Source organism: Eptatretus burgeri, chromosome 4 (genome assembly GCF_056783735.1).
Source record: "Eptatretus burgeri isolate ZD-2024b chromosome 4, Ebu_testis_v1, whole genome shotgun sequence".
NCBI lineage: Eukaryota > Metazoa > Chordata > Myxini > Myxiniformes > Myxinidae > Eptatretus > Eptatretus burgeri.
In genome coordinates, this window is record NC_140964.1 from 99311226 (window position 1) to 99337220 (window position 25995).

Consider the following 25995-nt stretch of genomic DNA (forward strand, 5'->3'; position numbering starts at 1 on the left):
AATGCGGACTCGCCGCGGCTGGTGCAAAGATGGCGTCACTTCGGGGATGAATGTGAGGCGATGTTATTCGGGTTGGTCTATTGGGGGAGATGCGGTTTTGGAGATGGTGAGATGTCGTTCTTGTGAAGGCGGTTGTGGAGAGGGTGGTTGGTGGTTGACGTGGTGATTGGTGGGTGGCGTGGAGAAGGTGGTTGGTGGTTGGCGTTGTTGTTGGTCCAAAATAACGATAGTAAAGAAAAACGGCTAACTCAAAGATCACAGCCCTGTCCACACGTATAATTACATTAAACAATGGTGGGGAAATCTAACTGAACACGGACTTATCGGCATTACTGAACTAAGGACCTATATGGTGTTCTGCGAATTTCCACAGCCATAACAATATGTTTAAAATGGAGTCTGGGCTTGAAACTTTTATACAGAAAGACTGGTTTCCCTGGGCAACCCCAGGCAAGCCCAGGCAAGCCTTGTGAGTCAGATGTTGTAATGTTGTGTTAGAATGAAGACATTTTTTTTTTTTAATGGAGGATTCTTTGAAAATTCCTTGAGCAAGCCCAGGCAAGCCTTCGTTGGGAAATTTTTCAAAACCATAACATTCTAGAATTTTCTAGTGAATTCTTTGTGAGTCGGAGATGAACTGGAAATTATGTAAGAGTAGGAGGGACTTAGTGAAAGTGGGCGGGGCTGAGAAAAAATGGGCGTGGCTTTTGAAAAATACCTGATGAAAAGTGGGTGGGGCTTAGCAAATGTGGGCGGGGCTTATTAAACAGTGGGCGGGGCTTATGAAAAGTGGGCGTGGTTTATGCAAAAAATAATCTGAGTTTCAGGAGATAGACGAGAGCATTAAGAGAAGTTTATCATTTCATAATGACACAAAAGGGGTATCTTGAAAAATATATAGATTCAAATGTTTTATTTTTAAATATTTCAGATGGGGATTATTATGCAAAGAAAATTAAACTATTGAAGGAATTTTAGAATGAACAAATCTTTATAGGTTCAATGAGTGAGCCAAACAATATGCATTGGTTATTTGAAAAAGAGTGCCCCTATAGGGGCTTACATGTTTCAGATATTTCTTTAGAATTACCTTTAACAAATCACATTACTACTTTACTACTTGAACAAATCTTTATCTTATTGCATTGGTTATTTGAAAAGAGTGCCCCTAGGTTAAAAGGGGAGACAAATAAATATACCTAGGGATAAAAAGGGGTTTTATTTTTCGGGAAAAAAAATATGAATCGTTGAAAATCCCCCATTCACTTACATGGGGAAAAGTGAGCCAGAATCAGTATATTAACCCCACTAACGTGGGCAGATTTTGACCAAACTCGGGTGGGAGGTACATCTTATGACCTAGTGCTTTGGAAATTGTGATGGTTGTTAGGGACGCTTTGGTTCCCGTGCAACAACCGAAAAACCTTCAAAATCAGCACCATTCACACGAAATCAATTCCGAAAGCCATTATCCCACGTAGGCTTATGAAATTTGGCACGAATGATCTACAGGTGATGCTCTATAAAATATATTCCGATTTTTGTGATATATGGAATACTTTACCCGCAGCGCCCCCTACAATTAGGGTATGCGTAAAATTGGCTAAAATTGAAGGCCCCCTAGCGACCAGGTGAGTGCATCGATACGAATGAAACTTTGCAGGTTCATGGTACTCAATGAGTATGACAACTTTGCCGCAGGACATATTGACCGATTTCGTTTAGGTCAGGGGTCAAAGGTCAATTAGTGCAAAAATCGATAATATGCGAGAGCTGGAGGTGCCTTCGCACCAAATGCTACTCTTCCTAGGGTTATGGTCAAATGGTCATGAAAATTCACACTAATCGTCTGGAATACATTGTGCACAAACGATCAAGCCGGATTTTCAATTTAAATCTTTGTTCCCCCACAGCACCCCCTCAAACTTTGCGGATTTCCGATTTCAAACCGCATTTTCGGTACTTTTCATTCAAATGGATACCGAGTAGTTATCAGTGGATGGAACTGAATGAGATTTGGTATGCATAATCTTAAGGTGATTCCCTATCCACTATATGACATCCATTTTGCTCCATATCTTATAGTTTCCATGCTCGGCGACCCATCGCCGCCAACCGGCTTGTCTGTTTGTCTGTCTGTGTGCAGGATATCTCAAAAAGTTGTGGACAGATCCGGATGAAATTTTATGGACAGGTTCAGTGTGTGACAAGGACCAACTCCTTCGATTTTGGTGAAGATCCCGATTCGGATCCGACTACTTCAATTTTTTCAGTGATTCTTCACCATCAAGAGATCGGGCTAAACCAATATATATAACACGATATTTCAAAAAGTTATGGACGGATTCGGATGAAACTTGGTGGACAAGTTAGGTGTGACAAGGAAGAACTGTTTCGATTTTGGTGAAGATCCGAATCCAGATCTGGATATGATAATTATTTAATTTTCAAAGTGAATCTTCACCATTGAGAGATCGGGCCAAAACGATGAAGGAAGGTGAAGGAGGGTACGCTGTGGTGAACGAGACGAGGGGGAAAGCAGGGCAGAGGGTACCGTGGATTGTCGTTCTGCACGCTGTGGTAGACGAGACGAGCAAGCACGTGTTTCGTGCAGCGTGGGCGTCGTGCTGTGAAAAACACCATTCGTGTAGCCTCTTAAGAGGTATTTGTTCTCATGCCTTTCCAATACAATGGGCAACACTACCCAGCTTATTGGAAGCTCAAATCGACAGTCCAGCACCTAGCACACGTCACTCGCCGCACATGTCGGGTTTCGGGCTCACCCGAGAACGAGACTCCGGATGCAGCGGATCCTTCATGGCGGCGCGGCAGTTTGCCCACCTTATTGTGAAAGCGCACGTGACTGATTTATCCCAGGAAAGAAAAGAAGAAGAGTGGGGATGAAATAAAGGGGGAAATGATTTAAGCAACCCTAACTATTAGACCATCACAACGCACTCCCTTGTTGTCCCGCTAAACAAAAGGAAGGGGACTGTCTTGGGACACCTATCTGTTGTATGCATGCGGTTCCGAGAACCGCAACAATATATAGTACTGTATCGCATGATATTTCAAAAATGTATTGGGCCCGATATGTTCTCTTGGATCAGGATTACAGGACGGAGGTACGCGCTCTACCGAGTGCCCCTCGAGCTATACTTGTTTTCACAAACGTTATAAAACTAAAACACACTTTTACAAAGCACTGAATGCAAATCCTTACATTGAGCATGACATTCATGGGAGATTTTCTTGTTACCCTCACCGAAGGATTCGGAGAAGGTATTGCATTCGGGTCCGTTTGTTTGTCCGTTTATTTGTCTGTTTGTTTGTCTGTTTCTTTGTCTGTTTGTCCACAGAACTTTTGTGTTTTTCTCCCCAACCCCCCCCCCCCTTGTCGAATTGCGACTAAATTTTCACCATTGGTGTGACGACTCATGTCGAATGTTGTAATGATATTTATGACGTCATAGGTCACGTGATGTAGCAGCCACGTTGGAAAAACGGAAACATTTTGGCCCTCTGTATCTCTAAAACCATACAAAGGAAAAAATTGAAACTTGGCATATAGCAAGTACTCCTCATGGGGAATGAGTGTGATTTATTATGACTTCATAGCTGCCCTTGTTATGACGTCATAATTGCACATGTCGAACACCACATCCGATCAGTATGAAAAAATTGGAGGGTCATCTCGGGATAAAATGGTCCACAGAAAAACATTATTGAAGTCATCAGTCACATGTTTCAGCAGCCATATTGTTTTTTTTTTAAACCTTCAAAACCCTTCTTCTCTGAAGTGGCTGAACAAATTGACGAAAAATTTTATACATATGACTGCCTGTCCATGAGGAAGAAAAGGTTCACACACATGATGTCATTGGTCACATGGTTTGGCAGCCATATTGCATTTACCCTCAAACTTATAAAAATCATCTTTTTTAGAATGGCTGGATGAATCGAAGGGAAACTTCACATAAGTGTTCCCCAAGCCCTGGGTGTGCAAATGGCACATAGCAAGCACTCATGGGGAATGAGTGTGGTATTTTTTATGACGTCATATGTGCTTTCGTTATGATGTCATAATTGCATATTTATAACGATTGCTAAATCGATGTGAATGAAACTGGTGCATACATTTTTATGCTTCTCTAACCACATGCTAAGCTATCCAATCAGTATAAAAAAATTGAGGGTTATCTCGGGATAAAGTGCTCCACAAAATATTTTTGATGACATCATCATTCACGAGATTTGGCAGCCATATTTTTGGGGTTTTTTTGAACCTTCAAAAATATTCTTCCTTGAAATGGCTGAAAAGATCGAGGTGAAACTTTACACATATGACCGCCTATCCATGAGGAACAAAAGGGTCATACATATGACGTCATCGGTCACATGACTTGGCAGCCATATTGGATTTACTCTAAAACCTATAAAAAAAATACACCACTCGAAAGAAGTCCTGGCAAAGGTTTGCAATCTCTGATTGCTCTTTTTCTTGTTTTCTCTTTGAATCCATGTGTTTGCAACTGAAATCAATCAATTCCAACATTAATTTACACTTCACATTTGCAAATGCAAATTCATCAACTTTTGAATCATCTATCAGACTTTAATCCAATAAATAAAAGGGGCCACTGGTGAACTCTCAGTCATGGGAGAAAAATGAAGCAGCTCGGAGAGGGAAGACAATGTTGAGCTCGAAGAGGAAGAGGATGAACAAACACATAATCTATCGAATGAGATACAAGCGACCATTGAGTTGATGTCCGGGTCAGTGTGGAGGAAATGTAAGCATGAGTGCTGCTATTTCTGGAAATGGTGTACTCTTCCATAATGCCACCATAGGTCCACATAACACAGCAAACCTGGTAGTGTTCCTAAATTCAATGGATGAAAGTCTTTCCCCCTCCCCCTCCCCCCCCCCCCCCACAAGAGAAAGAGATAGTTCTGGAAGGGCCAGAGCTGACAAACTTTGCCATTTTATGGGACAATGTCGGGTTCCACCAGTCTGCGCTTGTCCAGGGGTGCTTTGGAGCTAGTGCACGCTTCTCAATTCTATTCCTCCCACTCTACTCTCCCTTCCTAAACCCTGTAGAGGAGTTGGTTTTTTCTCCACCTGGCGCTGGAAAGAGTGTGACCATAATCCCCATGAGCAGCAACACTTCCTCCAGGCCATGGAGGAGGAATGCCAGCACATCACTACAGATGCAGGTCAAGGGTGGCTCTACCATGCAAGGTGCTTTCCTTTGACATGTGTGACCAGAGAAAACTTTATCTGTGATGGTGATAAAGAACATTATGTGGCCTGACAGAAATCAGAGGATGGATGAATATGTGTAAAATCACTTCTTTGTTTAAAAAGTTTGTTTTTATGTTGTAATTATAGCAAACTGCTTTTATGTGCAAGTTTTCAGTGATGTCTGGGTCATGTGGGGCGAAGTGTACTGAAATAAAATGATAATTCACTTACAGGTAACCCAATGTCTAAAATGTAAGAACAGTAAACAGGTAGAAATGGGGCGAAGAAAAAATTTAATGAGAAGGTTAAACATTTTGATGTTTTTATATTGTGAATTTATTCCACCTTTATGGTTCATAATGTGAGCTTTTCATTTGATGACAAATAGATCAATCTCATGGGAATATTTGATCTCGTGACACGGATTTTGAGATTTGATGGCATTGTTTTAGTTTGCAAAGGATTTTTGAAGTTTTGATTCGTCCATGAACTGGCTCGGTGATGTTGGATATCGTTTCAGGGAAATGTGTTTATGTGATCGAGAAAAAGTGCAACGTTACAATTGTCACAACAATGAGTCACAATTATGACGTCAAACTGCACCGTTCATAAACACTGGCAATTCCACGTCAAATGCACGAGTCGAGTTGAAAATAGTGAGGAAACTGTTCAAATCACTAGTACACGTGAAAACACAGGCAACCGAGCTCTATAGGGACGGCCATCCTTCCCTGGACACTACATTAGGCAGCAGGAAGCCAGGTCAGCGGAAACTGATAATGGGGTCAAGAAATACATTAACCTCATAAAATATGATATCGTTTTGAAATGTTCGAGTTATCAATCTTTGTCATGGCTTTATTTTTTTGGGGGGTTGTTTTTATCATTCACGGGCTTCCATTGCTGACCGTCATATGGCAGGTAAATGGGTCGATGTTTTGGAATTTTAATTGATTTGCAATCGTCGGACATTGTTTTTGCTCAACCATCATATTTATCCTTTTGTACAGATACGAGGCTTTGGCTTTTCAAAATGTATAGATACTAACACTGTGGTGTGTGTGTGTGTGTGTGTGTGTGTGTGTGTGTGTGTGTGTGTGTGTGTGTGTGTGTGTGTGTGTGTGTGTGTGTGTGTGTGTGTGTGTGTGTGTGTGTTCATGTCATAACTTTTTTACCATTTGAGCTTTTGTCATCAAATTATCAGCAAACCTTTGTTATGGGAATGTGGAGAACACTAATTCATAAATTTTACATTTTTTGAGCTATTTTCGTGAAGTTTAATTTGAGTACAAAGTGGATGTGGATGGGATTTGTATTTTGGAATGCTTTCTAGATACCCTCGCCAGGAGATATGGTATTGCATTTGGATCCGTTTGTTATCCCGACTCTTGTCTGTTTGTTTGTCTGTCTGTCTGTCTGTGTGCGGAGATATCTCAAAAAGTTGCGGATGGATCCAGATAAAACTTGGTGGGCAGGTTGGGTGTATGACAAGGATGAAGTGATTAGATTTTGGTGAAGATCCGGATCCGGATCCGACGACTCGAATTTTACAAGTGATTCTTCACCATTAAGAAATGGGGCCAAAATGATATATCGTACGATATCTCAAAAAATTGTGGATGGATTCGTATGAAATTTTGTGGACATATTGGGTGTGTGACAAGAATGAAGTGATTGGATTTTGGTGAAGATCCGGATCCAGATCTGGATACGAGAATTATTTAATTTTAAAGTGATTCTTCACTATTGAGAGATAGGGCCAAAACGATAGAGTACTGTATAGCATGATATTTCAAAAATGTATTGGGCTCGATATGTTCTCGTGGATCAGGCATTGCATGGCGAAGGTACGCACTCTACCGAGTGCCCTTCTAGTTTATTGTGTAATTAAAGATTTGCCAGTATATCGGTTATTATTGTCTGTTATTGTTTGTTACATATTGGTCAGTCGATTTTGTTATTGTCTGTTTGTCTGTTTGCTTATCGCCTGCAGGTCACAATGATAAACAGATTGTCATGAAACTTTACCAACTTGAGGAGGTCGTCAACTGGGAAGCCTACTGATTTTGATCTCAAAGGTCATCTTGTGGTCAAATGTCTAAAATCGTCATTTTTTCATCCGATTGACTTGAAAGTTGAACAGAATTTGCATGTTGCATCACTGAATTTTGAAACCAACTATTTTTGAGGTCAAAAGGTCAAAGGCCAACTCAAGGTCAAACTTCAAAAATCATCAATTTCAATCTGAAAAATAATCAATTTTCATCCGATTGACCTGAGCTTTGATTAAGATTGTCAATTTTAATCTTAATGAAATGGACAATTTGATGTATCCATGGCAACCTTTGAAGAGAGTGGGGTGGATTTTGCAAGCATCATGCTTTGCACTACATCTTTTTCTTGTTTGTTTGTTTGTCACACGATTTTTGGCCACAGTTTTCAAGCAATTGTTCTGAAAAATGTTCTGTGTGTAGGTGACTGGCCAAGGACAGCAACGATTCATTTTCGTCTGGTTAATCCGGTTCCGGATCTGATAATTTTTGAAGTGATTCTTCACCATTGAGAAATGGGCTAAAAACTAGAAATAGCACATTATCTCAATTATGTGTTATATGTCAAACGTTATGGATGGATTCACATGAAACTTGGTGGACAGCTTGTGAGTGCCACGAGGAAGAATTGATTCAATTTTGGAGAGGATCCAAATCCAGATCTGGATACGATATTTATTTAATTCTTCACTGATTCTTTACCATTGAGAGATGGGGCTAAAAATGACATTGCATGATATCTCAAAAAGTTGTGGATGGATTCGGATGAAACTTGGTGGACATGTTGGGTGTGTTCAGCCTGGTGGGGGTATGTGTTCTACCGAGTGCTGTTCCGTTTCGTCAAGTTGTCACTCTATGAATGATTTTTCATTCTCTCTATTTTTTTTGTTGTTGTTGTTTCTTTATATACGATGTCAAGGCTCACCTAAAAGCTAACACCCAGAACGCATAACAAGGGGAGCAGGGGACAAGAGGGATGGGAGAGGGAAGCACAAAACAGTAGGGAACAGAGACATGAGATCTGTGAATGGGAGAGGGATGGGGTGGGGTACACGGGATAAACAAGATGGATACTACAGGAACTTTCAGGAAGGAAAGCAGGGAATATGAAGGAGGTGGGTTTGGGGTGGATTAACAGGGGTAGAAAAGAACATGGTTTTGGATGGGGGAAGATAAGAGATGGTAGTGAACAGCTGTTGTGAAGACCTGGAGGGAAAAGTGGGATTGAAGAGTGCATGGGAGTTTATTCCCAAGGTGGGAAAAATAGGAATGAAAGAGTGAAGGTGAGCAGTGATTCTTGATTTTGATAGTTTTACCAAAAGGGGGTTGCTCGCGGACCTTGAGTGCCCTGCAGAAATATGAGGGGGGGGCACAGACAGAGCAGAGGGAGTGAGGCCAGAGAGGAGATGGTAGAAGACAGAAAAACCACCAACCTGCCTACAGTGAGAGTGAGAGACCCAAAGACTCAGCCTCATTGCGGGAGATATCAATGATCTTAATCACTGAATTGATGATCACTGAATTGAGAAGGCAACTATTTTTGAGGTCAAAAGGTCAATTGTCAACTCAAGGTCAAACTTCTAAAATCATCAATTTCAATCCGGACAATAATCAATTTTCTTCCGATTGATCTGAGCTTTGATAAAGATCGTTAATTTTCAAACTACTGCGAAACTACTGCGAGCACCACTGCGAGTGCGATAACTTGCGAACGCTTTCAGCTGTCTTTGTCAAACTTTACCATATAAGAGGATTCCGAAGGACAAAAGTGAGGCTGTCAATGTTTTTTGATTATACAGGCCAAATATCAAGGTGATGGTGACGTCGTTTGCATGATTTTCGTCATACCTGTTAGGCTATGATGAAAAAAAGTATGATGCGTTCCTGTTGGTTTGTCTGTTTGTCTGTTTGTCTGCACATAATGTGCGCACATAGACCTGAAGCACCACTTGCTGGTCGCCAGTATTACACATTTCCATATTTAACCAAGCACATCTCTAAACTATGCACAATTATAAGGTGAGTATAATACGTTTATAAAGTTTGTCTATTAACAATGTGGGTGCATCTATAAAGTACGTACTATAATAATAGTCTATGGCAGGAAAATGCGTGTATCTATTAAATACTTACTTGCATACTCTATAAAATACATATGATTGGAACTGAATCTATTCAATAAAACCCAAAAGGTCTGTTCGTCTGCTGTATGTACATAAACCTACATAGTCAATGCATCGTGTACACAGCACACCAGCACACGTACACACCAGGACACGTACACACCAGGACACGAACACCCCGGCACACAAAATAAGTCCTGGCGAGGGTCTGCAATCTCTGATTCTGCTCTTTCTGGTTTCTTTTGAAACTATGATTACTGTTACACAAGCAATCAGCTTTGTCGCTCACTAAATTCTCTCCCCGTCTCACTCCTCAATCGTCACGTTTTTATGGCCACAATTTGTTGGCAGAAGAGCTTTCTGCTCAAAACTGTCATGTTCCGGTGAAATCATATTAATTGTACATTCAACACAGGAGCAGAATATTTGAAGGGCCAAAGCGCCCTCAAGTGGAAACAAAGTAAAATTGGAGCAACTCTTGGAAAAACAGAACCATGGTCTGATGGTGAGAATGATCGACACTCTCACCCTAGATCTTCATGGTGAGAATGATCGACACTCTCACCCTAGATCTTCATGGTGAGAATGATCAGACACTCACACCCTAGATCTTCATGGTGAGAATGATCGTACACTCTCACCCTAGATCTTCATGGTGAGAATGATCAGACACTCTCACCCCAGACCTTCATGGTGAGAATGATCAGACACTCTCACCCTAGATCTTCATGGTGAGAATGATCAGACACTCTCACCCTAGACCTTCATGGTGAGAATGATCGTACACTCTCACCCTAGATCTTCATGGTGAGAATGATCGTACACTCTCACCAAAGATCTTCATGGTAAGAATGATCGTACACACTCACCCGAGATCTTCATGGTGAGAATGATCATACACTCTCACCCTAGATCATCATGGTGAGAATGATCAGACATTCTCACCCTAGATCTTCATGGTGAGAATGATCGTACACACTCACCCGAGATCTTCATGGTGAGAATGATCATACACTCTCACCCTAGATCATCATGGTGAGAATGATCAGACATTCTCACCCTAGATCTTCATCGTGAGAATGATCATACACTCGCACCCAAGATCTTCATGGTGAGAATGATCGTACACTCTCACCCTAGATCTTCATGGTGAGAATGATCGTACACTCTCACCCTAGATCTTCATGGTGAGAATGATTATGCACTCTCACCCTAGATCGTCATGGTGAGAATGATCATACACTCTCACCCTAGATCATCATGGTGAGAATGATCAGACATTCTCACCCTAGATCTTCATGGTGAGAATGATCAGACACTCTCACCCTAGATCTTCATGGAGAGAATGATCATACACTCTCACCCTAGATCTTCATGGAGAGAATGATCGTACACTCTCACCCTAGATCTTCATGGTGAGAATGATTATGCACTCTCACCCTAGATCGTCATGGTGAGAATGATTATGCACTCTCACCCTAGATCGTCATGGTGAGAATGATCATACACTCTCACCCTAGATCATCATGGTGAGAATGATCAGACATTCTCACCCTAGATCTTCATGGTGAGAATGATCAGACACTCTCACCCTAGATCTTCATGGAGAGAATGATCATACACTCTCACCCTAGATCTTCCAATTCCTACACACTAAAGCACCTGCAAAAACAACAACCTCCTTAACCTCGTGGAAACATTGAAATAAACGTTGTGCCCACAACAAAATGATAAACAAAATGAAATGCGACTTTCGAAATGAAATAATCTGCCCCAGAATGCTCGGTGTGTTGCGCAGAAACCCCCAGAAACGATGGAGTTTGGGCCACCATAAAGTGTATCGTGTGTGCACGATAAGGATTGTTACTTGGAATGGCTCATAAAGTTTCTAAAAGAAGGCAAAAATTCTTTGGAAAGTACCTGAGAGAAAGAGCTGTGCATCTGCACAATGAAAGTCTTGGAGAACATTCTGAGCTCGCCGAACAGGCAGCTGCTCAGAGTCCAAACTTTCTCCCATGTGGATCGGTGCAAGGCTCGAGTGGACGAGTGTGCACTACACTAACCCCTGACAGATCGCTACCATTGAATGGACTTTAAACCTTGCTGGAGTGCCTTCTGTGAACATGGCAGGCTTGGTGATATATTTAATGGATGTCTGAAATTGGAAAGACAATGCTGTGCATAGATACCAAGTGACAATAACCAACTCTTTGGCAGAGGATGTCTTCACGACATAAAAATACATCTTCGCCATGTAAAAATACACAAGGTTTGTGCCAACCATATTTATGTCGGGGTTGGATGTATCGGGTAGACTTCCCTGAGAATGACGCCTTATCCACTTTAGATACTTCTGAACACTGATGGGAAGGATGTATCTGAGGCTTGTGAGTGTTCAGGGTAACTTTAAAATCCTGATATATATTATTAATCATGTTGGGAGTGGGGAGGGTGGCGGAGGGAATGAGAGCTATGGGAGCTGTTATAAATATATTGTTTGTTTGGTTACAGGAGCACAAGAGAAATTATACGAGATTTTTGTATCCATTGTTAAAAGGAGAAGCGTGTGTGTGTGTGTGTGTGTGTGTGTGTGTGTGTGTGTGTGTGTGTGTGTGTGTGTGTGTGTGTGTGTGTCATATGTGGGTTTCAGAAGATGGATCGAAGTCCTCCCAGGTCTTGAAGTATCCACATCTGTTGAGTTATGGACCGAGCTGTGAAGTTTTGTTGTTGTCAAAGTTTTGGTCTTGAGGGCCCCAGACAGTTTCCAACTGCCCTTCGTTTGTAGTAATGTTCTCAGGGGTGGTTTTTTAAGATCTCTCTCAGGTTCTTATTCACCATTCCCGTAGCTGTAATGATCACTGATACAATTTCAGCACTCCTCAGCTTCCATGATGTTTTCACTTCATTTTTGAGATCTTGATATTTGGTAATTTTCTTTATTTCTGCATTGTTTACGCTAAAATCACTGGGAACTGAAACCTCAATTAGCAATACCTTCTCTTTTTTTTGTACAATTTTACAGAAGTACTATGTCCGGTCACAATGCTTTGTTTTTTTATGTCCACGCTCAATGGGTTCATCAGGTCGTATGTGAGCGTTACTTCCTTGTTCTCAATTATCACTTTTGGTTCATGTTTACATGAGTTTTCTGAAACTGGGATATTGAAGTTTTTGCAGATGTGCCAGTGTATTACTCTCCAAACCCTGTTGTGCCTCTGTGTGTATAGCTGTTCTGACATGAGTTTTTTTAACATTCCAATCGGAGGTGGTTCATGCTTTCTGTTTCGACCTTGCAGAACCTACACTTGTCCGATTGACTCATTCCTGCCATTTTCTTCAAGCCATTGGTGTAGTGTCCTTGGTCTTGGGCATGAATAATGATTCGTTCTCCATCCCAGTTGAGTAGACCTCTTCTTAGCCATTCTAATGAGCCTGCTTTGTCTGTCCTCAATCTGTCCAACATTTTTTTTATGCCTTCCTGCTCTTTTGTCATTCTCCCAGTTGTCGGTGTATATCCGTTGATATTTCACCTTATATTTTTCTTTTGTCTTTTTTGCAATTATTGGGGCTGTATTCGTTGCTGTTACAGTTTCACGTGTGACCTGTTCTATTCACACTTGTCTTCTCAAAAAAAAATTTAGCTCGGTGGGTTATGGATACCTTTCTGGTTTGCTGTCTTCGTTATTTACCTACAAATTGGATAATGTAGTATGTTGAACTTTTCAAGTACTCCGCCAATCCAACAGTGGTCAATCGGTGCACTTAGTTGAGTTCCATCAGGCCGATACCTCCTTCTCGACTCGGCAGGTACATTCTCGGGATGCACTGATTTTTGTAAAACATTTTGTGGATGGTGAGGAGTTTCCTTGTTTTGATATCTGGTTTGTTGATTTCTGTTTGTGGCCAGTTTATTATTCCGCAGCTGTATTGGAATACTGGTATTGCTAGTTGATTGATGACTTTGACATTGTTTCTCAGGGTGAGATACGCTTCAGGGTTAGCCTCGTTCTGCACAAGTATTTTTTTGGCAATTGTTTTGTGAATTTGTTTGTGACATATTTGGTGGCCCTCTTCTACTCCAAGGAATTTGTATCATGATTCATTGTCTCGATCCTGTTTTGTTGTACATCGGTCGATTTTTCTGCTGTACGTTTTTGTTGCTCTACCTTGTACGAATGTGCATTTGGCACACTTATCGAGACTATGTTTCATTTTGAATGTCGTCGGAGTACCCTTTCACTAATTACCTCCACCACCGAAGATGGGCAGAGGTTATGTTTTCACTCCTGTCTGTGTGTTTGTCTGACTGTGAATAGGATATCTCAAAAAGTTGTGTATGCAGTCAGACGAAATTTGGTGGGCAGGTTGGGTGTGTGACACCGAAGAATTGATTCAATTTTGGTGAAGATCCAGACATGAGAATTGTTTATTATCCAAGAGATTCTTCACCATTGAGAAATGGGACCAAAAACTATATGTAGCATGATATTTCAAAAAGTTGTGGACGGATTATGACAGAAGTTGGTGGATGAGTTGAGTAGGTGACAAGAACAAGCTGCTTCAATTTTGGTTGAGGCTCGTATCCAGATCCAGCCTATCAGTGGGATACAAAACATAAATTGTTCAGTCTGATGGAGGTACGTGCTCCACTGAATTCCGATTGTAGTTTTTTTTATGTAACACAGCAAAACGGCTGTGCTGGTGATGGAATAACCCTTGTATATGAGAGCAGATATTTGTAATTTTGTTCAGGATGCAAGAGATAGTTCACCTACTCTTCGAGAACGCCATGGGACCTTTACCATCCACCATCTAATGCTGACAGATAGGACACACATTGATGAATTTCCCTGCCTGTGAAACACCGGGATGACAGTTTATAGCTGGGTCAGGATTCGAACCCAGACCAGACAGCTCAGAGGTGAGTGTGTGTACCTCTAGTCTCAGTTGTCCTGCCAGTCCGATTCCTACTTTGCCATTTTAATCGTTTGTGAACTTAATGCCACCCAGGTGTTCTTTGAGAAGTCCAAATAAATAAGAATAATACATCTCGAGGTGACAATGCCCGTAATATTGAGGAGGTCACTCATAACTTTGCAACCAATTCTTCCCATGACTTTATATTAATAGTGGTTACATTTTCCTTGTGAGGGCATGCATTATCTGGCAGTGAAGTCACACCCTGAGACAACAATCCTGTCATTTATATTAGCTGATCTCACTTCATTGTGAACCAAGCCAGAATGATAATGTATTTATGGATTTTCCACATTAATTAAACAATTAGGTCCCAAAATGTTACTGCCACGTGTACCCCGATGATAGGATGTACTCCTGAGCTATTTAATTTGATAAGATGTACTCATGAGGTAGGAACCTGGAAACCTTTGTACATTGCACGCTGATCCATCAGTCTTGACCACTAGCAATCACTGGCACGAAACTTGTGGAGATAAACCACGTCACCAACCTCAATGTGTGCAGATGGAACTCTGCCCACAGGGGCCTTCACCTTCCCACAGTGCAGGTGGTTCAAAGTGCACTGATTGTTGTTCCAGGATCAACTGTTGATCAGTGAAGGGTAATTAACTGATGGTAAATGGATCCTGCTGTGTCCACATTTCTCAAGTAGACAACCCACATTGTAGGAATGTAACTAATTAAACAAGCAGTAACTGACAGTTGACATTTTACCAAGCAGTCTGGGGAATGCTTAACATGTGAACTGAGTGATCCAGCGGAAGCTCGACGTGTGTACCAAGCAGTCTGGAGAGATTGAGATAGCAACAGAGATTCATCAGGGCACATGAGGAACCATCCTTGCCTACCAAGATTAAGCATCGCCATGTGTAGATAAGGTCTCAAAGGGACCACCAAGATTGGCTAGGCAAAGCTGCATTCCCCAGGGAAACACGTGGTCCTTTGTTTGGTGTTTGTCCTTAATATTCCCCTTCTAGTTGGCACCTCAACCTTTATTCTAAGCAAATCATACATATGTGGCATAAACCTCAATTGTCAGCGTTCATTTATCGTTTGCTCGTGTGGATTTCTATTAAAGTTTAGTTTGTGGAACAGTATATAACAGAGGTTTGATTCATTTGGATGCCCACACACACGGGGATGGCACCATCGTAAAAGGGTTCTGCAGAGAAAGCAATCGGTTGCGGTGCCATCCACTCGGCCATCTGCTCAACGTGGTTGCATCACCTCCAAGTGAGCCCACCATCCCGAGGATAGTTAGGTGGGCCCTACGGAGCATCGGTGCCCGAGAAGTTCAACATTGCTCTCAGGAGATATTAGCGACAAGTTGGTGTCAGTAATGTGATAACTCGGTTTTCATTTAAATTTTTTCGGGATTAAGTTTTGGGTGAAAGGTAAAAAGGTTAAAAGTAAAGATGGATGGTGTAGATACATGAGACATGCAGATTGACTTGGGGAAAGCAGAAGACAGAAAAATTTGTTTCCTTCCATTCTCACTCCACATGTTTGAGATTTCTTACGTAACACATCGTTACTTTTAATTAGTAGTACAATGAGATATTTATCAGTCATATCGTCTTCAGTTTCATTTCACACTTCACTTTGGGAGTCATTAAGCAGTTATTTTTCCAGCTTTATTTTTTTGAGGCAAGTGTAAGAAATAGATAAGCAATTCCTACTTACATGAATGACAATCCATCCACCATCCAATGGGACCATACTCTGTGCAGAGCGTTGGTGCTGCCTAAGCAGTCTCCTTGGCTATTGGGCACAATCCTGGATGGGCGCCACTCCGACGCGATACCAGCAAGCTGGCACTCATTTTGCCAACCTCAGAAGGATGACAGGCAGAATCAACCCCACCTGGTATTAATTCAACAGCAAAACAGGATTTGAACTCAGGATCCACGGATCCCAAGCACACCACCCTAACCATGAAGCCAACACCAAGCATTGAATGACAATGATCTAACTATTTCAATTGATCTTGTCATAACCCTTCACAAACATGACATTTCATCGTCCTATCAAAATCTTATCTTCCTTAATGACATACAATTTAGTTATTCCAAAACAATACAATTAAAAGTTCCTAAAACTTAATTTTTTTTTAACCAATTCTGATGTTGCATCATTTTCTTCATCGATCTCTTGTTTTTCACATTGTTCATTGTACACCGACTGATTATTTATTTGATGAGAATCCACAAGTTTTGTGTTATAGATATTCTTGAGCAAGAGGTTTATGGGTTGGGAGAACATGTATTTACCATTTCTCAAGTACATTAAAAATCAGTATTATCCACTAGGGATTACAAAGGAATACAAGACTTTGGCAATGCTAGTTTCAGTCTGCATCAAGAACAATTTCAACGATTTGGTTTTATCAACTGATGATTGACAAGGAAATACTTAGCACCAGTGGGAAGTGAAAACAAAGCTGATTTTTCAGGCATTAGCCCTTTGTCAGAGCAAGAGAAAGTCTCTTGCTCCGATGAAGGGCTAACACGAGACATCAACCTAGCTTTGCTCCCAACAGCAGTTGGCACACCTCCATCAACTTTTTGTTGATAAAACCTATACTGTATAACAAATGTACGTCTCATAATTTTTGCTACGGTTGAAAATGTCAACAATTTCATCCATTTGAGAGATTTCTATTTTTGTTGTCCTGTTATTCTGACAATGCTTGGTTTGTTACAAAATATTTTGGCATTTTCCACTTTCAAAGATTTTTCTTTGTGGATTATTATATTTTTTATGAATTGAAGAGTCTCGATCATTCCTTTATGTAAGTGTAATGTCAGTGATCTTTATACGGTTTCTGAGACTATGAGGCACTCGACTTTATTTTCGTGGCGTTACTAGAAATTGTCCTCACCAGTCGAGGGAGGAAGGCTGAGTGAGTGGGTAATGTCTACCAAACGCTCCCCACGCTCGAATAGCTTCACCACGTCCATTTTAATGTTCAAACTAATAACTTTACATCGTACCTTCACTTCCATAGCACATCGCCACAAATCTTTTTTGTAAATTCCACTTGGAAAAAAAAACGTTAACTCGAAAATGACAGGGCGTTGTTCAGAAAGTTCAAAAAGTTGTTATTCATTCGTTATTCAGAAACTTCCGTTGTTGTTGGGTCGTTGTTCATTCGTTCATTCTTCGTTGGGTCGTTGTTCAGGAAGTTCAGAAAGTTGTTCAGTCCTTTGTCTGAGGTGTTAAGTCGAAAAAATGTAAATGGAATGAGTGTACATTGAGAACAAAGTGTATTTCATGTATGTCAAAATGTCTTTTTTATGACTTGAAGAAAACTACAGAAACATTTTGCTCTTCGAACCTTCTGATATCAGACACATTTACTGAACATATGGTGGGATGCAAAAGTATGAGTCCAGTTGAAAATCTATTAAATGAGACGTAACAACAAAATAAATAATTGTAATATGAAACCAAAAGCACTTTCAAGGGATTTCCATGAACTCTTAAGGATAGAACACTTATTATCAGTAAAATAATACGAGCCTTGACATTGCATATAAGAATAAATATCATAAAAAAATTTAAAATCTCAAATCTGCCTTCATGTATCCTTCTTATAATAATTCACGGACCGGTGTTTGTTTGTGTGTTTGTTTGTTGTGCTCCTCCTCCTACAGTTCTGGGCCAATTACATACTGTACATACTTGCTACACAGGATTAGCATGACCTCAATTCGTGTATTGGGGTGTTTTTATCTTTGCTGGTGGTCTTGGGAGAAGGAGGAGGAGTAAGGGATGCAAATTCTCCATGTAAATGTGTATCATGTAGCACCGCCTCCAGGTGAGGAACGGTATTACAAGTCCCATCATTTATGGTACAGTATTCCTGTCCCAATGTTTTACAGTGCAGCGCGGTGTTTTGAATTATAAGTAGCAGGTATGTTTTTGCTTCATGCATGTAACCGAGGTTAATTTTTTTATTTTTCAGGAGGGATTGAGGCAGCTGTCAGTTGCCTATACACCATCCAAATAAAGGTATATGTCACAAGACCGTGTTGCATGCTTGGAACAAGATCGCCCGTAGAGCCGGTACTCTGCTTGTAATAAATAATCAGCACGACCCGCTTTTGCCTTGAGAATTGCCTCAACAGGTCATTTGGGATTGATTTGATTACTTAATGGATTATGTTTGAGTCCATCTTTTCTCCCAAAATGTTGTAATGCACTCAGACTGCTCACATAAATTTTATCTTTCTTTCAAATGTTTTCACCCTTCATTACTTGCGAAATAAAAGATTTGCAAGTACTGTATATTGATTGGCTTGCTCTGTTATTCTGTCTGTCTGTCTGTCTGTCTGTCTGTTTGCATGCATGTCAATCATCTACGGGTCACATTTTTACTCCGATCTTCACAAAACTGGTCAGGGTAGTGACTAGCTGGAAGCCTTTTGTTTTTTTTAGGCCAAAAGGTCAAAGGTCAACATCACATAAATTGGCAATTTTCAACTGATCACACATGATATCTATGTGTATACTCTACATAAAACTGAGAAACATGGGTGGACGGTGAACCCTCATTGAGGTGGTCTTGGTCGACCCCAGTGAGTATATCTATTAATTACATCCTGTTTGAACATAAGTTGGATGGTGAGTACGTCTAGTCATTACTTATTATTCGGCCTTGACAATGTCTATTAATTACCTCCATTAATTATGGTCTATTGGAACATTGTAATGGACTATTGGAACATTGGAATTGGAACAATTATGGTCTATTGGAACAGTGTATACCCCGGTTAAAATAGGTGTACCATATCCCTGTGTCATAAGAGGCGACCAAGGTTGCGTCAGGAAGGGCATCCGGCGTAAAACATGTGCCAAATCACAATGCGGATCATTCGGATGATCCGCTGTGGCGACCTCTAACGGGAGCAGCCGAAAGAAGAAGAAGAAGATTGGAACATACCTTTCAAACATTTTGGCTTTTAGAGTGCTTAAAACATTTTAGACCCCACCAGCAAAGTACCCGCCCATGGGCAGGTACAGTTATCTGTTGAATGGCGTTGGTCCCGTCTCGATCGGATGAAATTGAGAAATTGACGTTATCCGGTGACCTTGACCCCGTGACCTTTGACCTTGACCTTGAAACCCTTATGTCCGTTCCCAAGGATCACATATGCCAAGTTTCATCTCATTCTATCCAACGGTTTTGCCGTCTATAAAGGACAAACAAACATGAAAAATTGACGTTTTAGTCAATTGATGACGTCATAACTCGAAAACCGGAAGTCGGAAGTGAATATCGTCAATCAACTGTGTCATTTAATTTTGATTATCTGTCGAATGGCGTTGGTCCCGTCTCGATCGGATGAAATTGAAAAATTGAAGTTACCCGGTGACCTTGACCCCTTGACCTTTGACCTTGAACTTGACCCCCCCCCCATGTCCGTTCTCATGTCCCAAGGATCACTCATGCCAAGTTTCATCTCATTCGATCCAACGGTTCGGCCGCCTATAAAGGACGAACAAACAAACCAAACAAACAAGCAGTCATAGACTGGTACTTAAGAAATCGTCAACTTGACCTCTGACCTTGTCTAATAAAAGCTGTCTCTAGAGAAGGTAGCAACGCAGACCAGAAGTTTCTACGATGATTCTGTACCAAACATTCAAAAATCGTAACGTCGACCGAAGCAAAAATCTCCATTTCTCCACGCAATTATATTATACCATAACGTAACTCAACGACGCGTCTGCTCGAGCGCACTGCATCATGGGACGACCCGTGACGCGTCGAGTGAAAATACTCAGTGACAACTGAGTTTTAAGCGTCCCAAGCGATCACAAAAAACGAAGACAAAATTAAAATCCAGCGTAAAACATGTGCCAAATCACTATGCGGATCATACGGATGATCCGCTGTGGCGACCCCTAACGGGAGCATCCGAAATAAGAAGAAAAAGAAGATGTTTGACCTCACTGTGACCTTGACCTTTGACCAAAATCTAATCAGCGCTAGCCATCACCCTCCTGAATCACGTGGTGTAATTTGACATTGGTAGCTTCTTCCGTTCTCGAGTTATCATTTTTTGGATGTTTGACCTCACTGTGACCTTGACGTTTGACCGAATTTGACCAAAATCTAATCAGCACTCGCCATCACCCTCCTGAATCATGTGGTGTAATTTGACATTTGTAGCTTCTTCCATTCTCGAGTTATCTGTACCAAACCTTAAAAAATCGAATATTTGACCTCACTGTGACCTTGACCTTTGACCGATTTTGACCAAAATCTAATCAGCACTTGCCATCACCCTCCTGAATCACCTGGTGTAATTTGACATTGGTAGCTTCTTCCGTTCTCGAGTTATCGTGCCTACAAACAAACAAACAAACGGAAACGGAAGTCATCAATATACTTACGAAATCTTTAGATTTCGTAAGTAAAAACTTACCAAGTAACAGATCTTGCAAAAACTTCGTTTTGGCAAGATAACAAACACACACACATGCATACAAACATATTCTATTTTTTTTAGTGTAGGAGATGAGACCATTTTAAACCTTTTATACCTTTTGGACTTTTTAAGACCCCATATACCTTTAACACCCTTTTGACTCCTTTGAACATTAAGACCGCTAAGACCTATAAAATCTCTAAAACCATTCAGACCCCAAAAACCCTTTCGACCTCGAAGACCCTTTAAAACCCTTAATGCCCTGAAGATCCTTAAAACCCCTAAGACCTCGTTCAGCCTTCTGTTTGAGGGCCTTCTGCAATAGCTGAGGTTCACCAGTCATAGTCAAATGCCCCTCCCCAAATTGGTGAACCACCTCAGTACCAAGCAAGCTGAGGGGGCACAAAATATAATTAATTAATTATCTTTTTCTTTCGTTTTTTTCAGGTTCTGCTCATCTTGGTTAGTGGCATATGGGAAAGTCTCAGGTGGAATAGAAAATGTACCACGTGGCATAGAAAAAATGGTATCCCTGACAACAATTTTACCCAAAAATCAAATGTGATATTTTTATGATTTTATTATTGTTAAACCTCAAATTTTTTCCAAGATATCACATTGAAATTTACACCACTGATTTGTACATATGTGTATAAAATTTGATCAAAATTAGTCAAAGGTCAATCAATCTTTGTGTAATTTGTGTTTTGCTTATTGTGGGGTGGCATATCTGTTGCGCATGTTGTGATAAAAGTATCAAATTTGACACAGAGATAGACCAATATACAGTATTGTGAACATATCTGGGTATTGAGGCATCATGGATTTGTACCGCGGACTGCCATGGCAGCCATTTTACAAAATAGCTGCTTGTGATTTCAATTGATTTACTAAGTGGCTGAACTCTGTTGTCCAGAAGTTGGAAGTGAAGGCTTATGAACACATTGATACATGTAAACATGTTGGAGAACAGAACCCAAATGATTTGGGCAGAATAATTTGTGAAATTAGTCTCAGTAGGCTAATTATGCCAATAAAGTGAAGGGCTTAATTCCATACCATGGGTTTTTTTCATGTGCACATCATAGTTACATCGGTGATGGTAGTAATAGTAGTTGTAGTCATAGTAGTATAAGAAGAAGAGTAGTCATTACCATAATGATTTCATTGTCTTGTTTCAGGGGAACGATAAAGTGATCACCACATCTACATGTAAAAACTTAAAACTCATTGACCCAGAGTGACCTGGCCCATCAACCTCCTCACACTCACGTGCACATCCAAGTGAGACAAACTGCAAGCTGTGCGTCATCTGCCAAAAACAAGGCAGAGTCGCTGACAATTTATTCACACTGTAAAAGAGCTGATATGGGGAGTGGATACACTTCGCTGGCAGAAAACCTGTCAAACTCAGTGACCTGGGTTTACTTCCATGGACACTGCAGCTCGAGAGACAAAGGATGCGGCATTGAAGCCACCATGGTCACTCACGATGCACAGTATTATTGCACATGCTGACTGAAATTCAACATCTGTCACAATGCTGAACAGAGCAAAAAAATGAATGCTGAAGACAGACTGTCTCTGCCAAGATGTAGATCAACCAGCTGCATGCAAGCGCATCATGTCGCAAATATCAAGTACAGGTACTGAGAGGATGGTCCAAGAGACATTGTGCTTTTTCTGCAGACAATCAGTTGGCCGTGAAGAACTGCATGAAGCAGAAACCTTCCAACTAGACAGCCAGGTGCAGGCCTGTGCACACCTTGAAGATACAGACCTGCTAGCCAAGACTCTGTGCAGGCGACATGGTGGCTCTTTAAGCCATGTACGATGCCAAGTGCTTGTCAGGCTTGTATAATTGAGCCAGGAAGACCAAGGCCGCCAAATCCACTTTCACTGACTGCAAGAAGGAAATATCCACTACTGTTTTCACTAAATTGGTTCTCTACATCGAGGAAACACATCTGGATGAGAAGACAGCACCTGTCTTCAAACTGGTTGATCTTGCTCCCCTCTATATGTCCAGATTGGAGCAGCCTAGAGTCAAACTCAATGGCAGAGTTCACATGGCATGACTGAAAAAATGACTCCTGGCACCGTTTCCAGACATGAGGGCCCACAACAAGGGGAGAGATGTCCTGTTGGCATTCAATGAAGATTTTGGTTATGCTCTTGCCAAAGCCTGCGAGCTGGATAGCGACAGTGATGCAATCCATCTTTATCGTGCAGTATAGGTGGTCTGCCGGCATATGTTTAGGGAAGCCAAGCCTTTCACTGATTTCCCAAATGGATGCCAATAAGAATCTGTACCACTACTGTTGCTTGCCTTGGTGAGCATGGTCCTGGAGAGGCCCAGTATCAAAGAACAGATGGCACCACTTCCCATCGCCCAACTCTTGAAGTTCAACAGTATTAAGCACAAGCGAATGCTTAGGACCATAGCCTATGTCTTTGTCTGGCACAGCTTATCTCAGGAGACTCCAGTTTCTACCAACCGAGGACTGATGTTGTATGTTCACACATGCAAGAAGGAATTGGTTGACAGGCTTTCCCGCCTGGGCATGAGCATCTCATATGACCGCGTTATCCAGCTCTTGGCACAGATAGGGAACACAGTCTACCATCAGTTCCACCGAGACCTTGTAGTCTGCCCTCCAAAGATGCATGGCAGTGTGTTTAAAACTACTGCTGTTGATCATTGATCAACAACATTGATCACAACCCCAGTGCAACAACAGTGAGGAGTCTTTCCATGGTACTGATTTTTCCCTGCTCTAGCATCCATCCTTCTCTGGTGAAGGGGTTGATCAGGGCATCATCATCATCATAGGAGGATTAGGAGAGGAAAATGGCAAGAAGACCATCAGCCACTTGCATACTACTTCATTGACGTCCCCCCCCCCCCCCCCGTGACAATGTTGGGGTATTTACAGTTTGATTCAAAGTTAAAGTTAATTATTTTGTTGTAACCTGTGTATTCCATAGACATTTCAGAGCAAAAGTCTCGTGTATATGTTAATAAAACTACGTTAATGTGCAGGGTTTTTTGGTAAATATCCATCACTAAAAATAGTCTTCTTTAACATTGCATTGTTCAATTAATCTCACTTGCACCACCTACTTCCTCCTCCTCCTTCATGTGCAGAACAAGACTGGAAGTAGCATCATTGGCTGAGGGCACAGCTGTGCTGCTGATGCGATGCCCCTATTACCAGTACATTGGTACTCATTTTGCCAACCTCAGAAGGATAACAGGCTGAGTCAACGCAACAGGGGTTTGAATTCAGGGCCTGAGGATCCTAAGCCAGCCACCTTAACAATTAAGCCAACACCAGGCCTCACCTACTTCCTCTTACTTGATCAATTCCACAAAGGAACTCTATTGTCCTGTGGCCATTTTGTAAAATGGCTGCCATTGCCATCAGGGCCAAATTCACGATGCCTCGATAACCAGATTTGTTCACAATATATTGGTCAAACTCGATGACAAATTTGATGTTTGTATCACTAAATTATTGTGTATTTTTCAGCTATGCCACCCCACTATTCATTAAAGCTAAAGTACACACTATTTGATGAAACCGAGCTGTTGATGAAACACATTAGAATAGTGATTTTCTTGGTACAAGTTGTTGTTTCGGTTTGGGTTGGGTTTTTTTAATTGGGGTTTGCTTCTTGATTTCGTCGAAAACGCTTCTATTAAGGGGTACCTGGCATTGCAGGAGGAGAGAAACTATGAACGGGGTTCCAGCACATGTTGTGCATTGTAAACGTTAAAATCTTAGAAATACATCTCCAATTGGTTGTGTGTTTGTTTGTGCAATTGTTTGCTACTCTTTCATGGCCGAATTGCAGCACCAAGAGGCCCCAAAATTTGGGTGTATGTACTTCAGAATCTGGGCAAGTTTGTCAGCTACCTATGTTGGCCAATATGAGGTCAACAAAGGCTATAAAGTGGGAAGTGGGGTCAGGCAGTGCTGCCACCTTCTTCATAATTCTTCAAATTACCTTATAAATAATTTAGAATTATCTTATTAAGATAATAATTTAAAGTAGCTGGCCACTTTTTTTCACGGGCAACGCCGAGTACCCTGCATGTAGTGCAAAGCGAGGAAAGAAATTGGTTCAGTCTGTCAGTTTATAATCAAGGAACTACTTAATTTCAATTCAATTAAATATTTTGACCATCGCAGAACATGAATCAGCTTGTTGGCACTTCATAAAACATGCAATTGAGCAGTATGTTGCCCCTGAAGTTGGCAAAATTGTACGCCATCTCATCCTGTTTACGTCTGCACACAGGAGGGTAAAGCAAAAAAAATTGAAAATCATTTTAAAGTTGAAACTTACCATTTTTAATGACCTCATAAAGGACAAAAACAACAGGCACAAAGTACTAATTTAACATATCAAATAAGGTTGTGTAAAAAACGGTGCAGCCCAAATGCATCAACGGTGGTAAACTTCCGAATCAATTTACTCTCATATGTATGTGTGTTTGTGTGTGTATGTATATATATATATATATATATATATATATATATATATATATATATATATATATATATATATATATATATATATATATATATATATATATCTTCTTCTTTCGGCTGCTCCCGTTAGGGGTCGCCACAGCGGATTATCAGTTATGATCCGCATAATGATTTGGCACAGGTTTTACACTGGATGCCCTTCCTGACGCAACCCTGGTCGCCTGTTAAGACACAGGGATATGGTACACCTATTCGAAACGGGGCATACACCGGGCCCTGTACACTGGTACTCACTTCGCCGACCTCGGAAGGATGACAGGCTGAGTCAACCTCCTGGTGTGTATTAATTCAAGCGGCCAACGGGGCTTGAACTCAGGACCTTTTGGATCCCAAGCCGCTATCCTAACCACTATGCCAACACCAGGCTTATATATATATATATATATATATATATATATATATATATATATATATATATATATATATATATATATATATATATATATATATATATATATATATATATATATATTCATATATATATATACATATATATATATATATATACATATATATATATATATATATTTACAGCCCGGGGTTCGAGGCTCGCCACAAGGGAAGCACTCGGGTCCCTCCCGAATGTCCGCTCCTGTGGCC

At 40.9% G+C, this 25995-nt stretch overlaps 1 long non-coding RNA gene across 1 annotated transcript; it reads left to right on the top strand.

Moving 5' to 3' along the window:
- The first annotated feature begins 4863 nt into the window (after positions 1-4863).
- On the top strand, positions 4864-18656 carry LOC147028738 (uncharacterized). The gene is made up of 3 exons (XR_015056948.1): positions 4864-5242; positions 7239-7323; positions 18367-18656. It is a non-coding gene; the product is annotated as an uncharacterized LOC147028738 (long non-coding RNA).
- The last annotated feature ends 7339 nt before the right edge of the window (positions 18657-25995 follow it).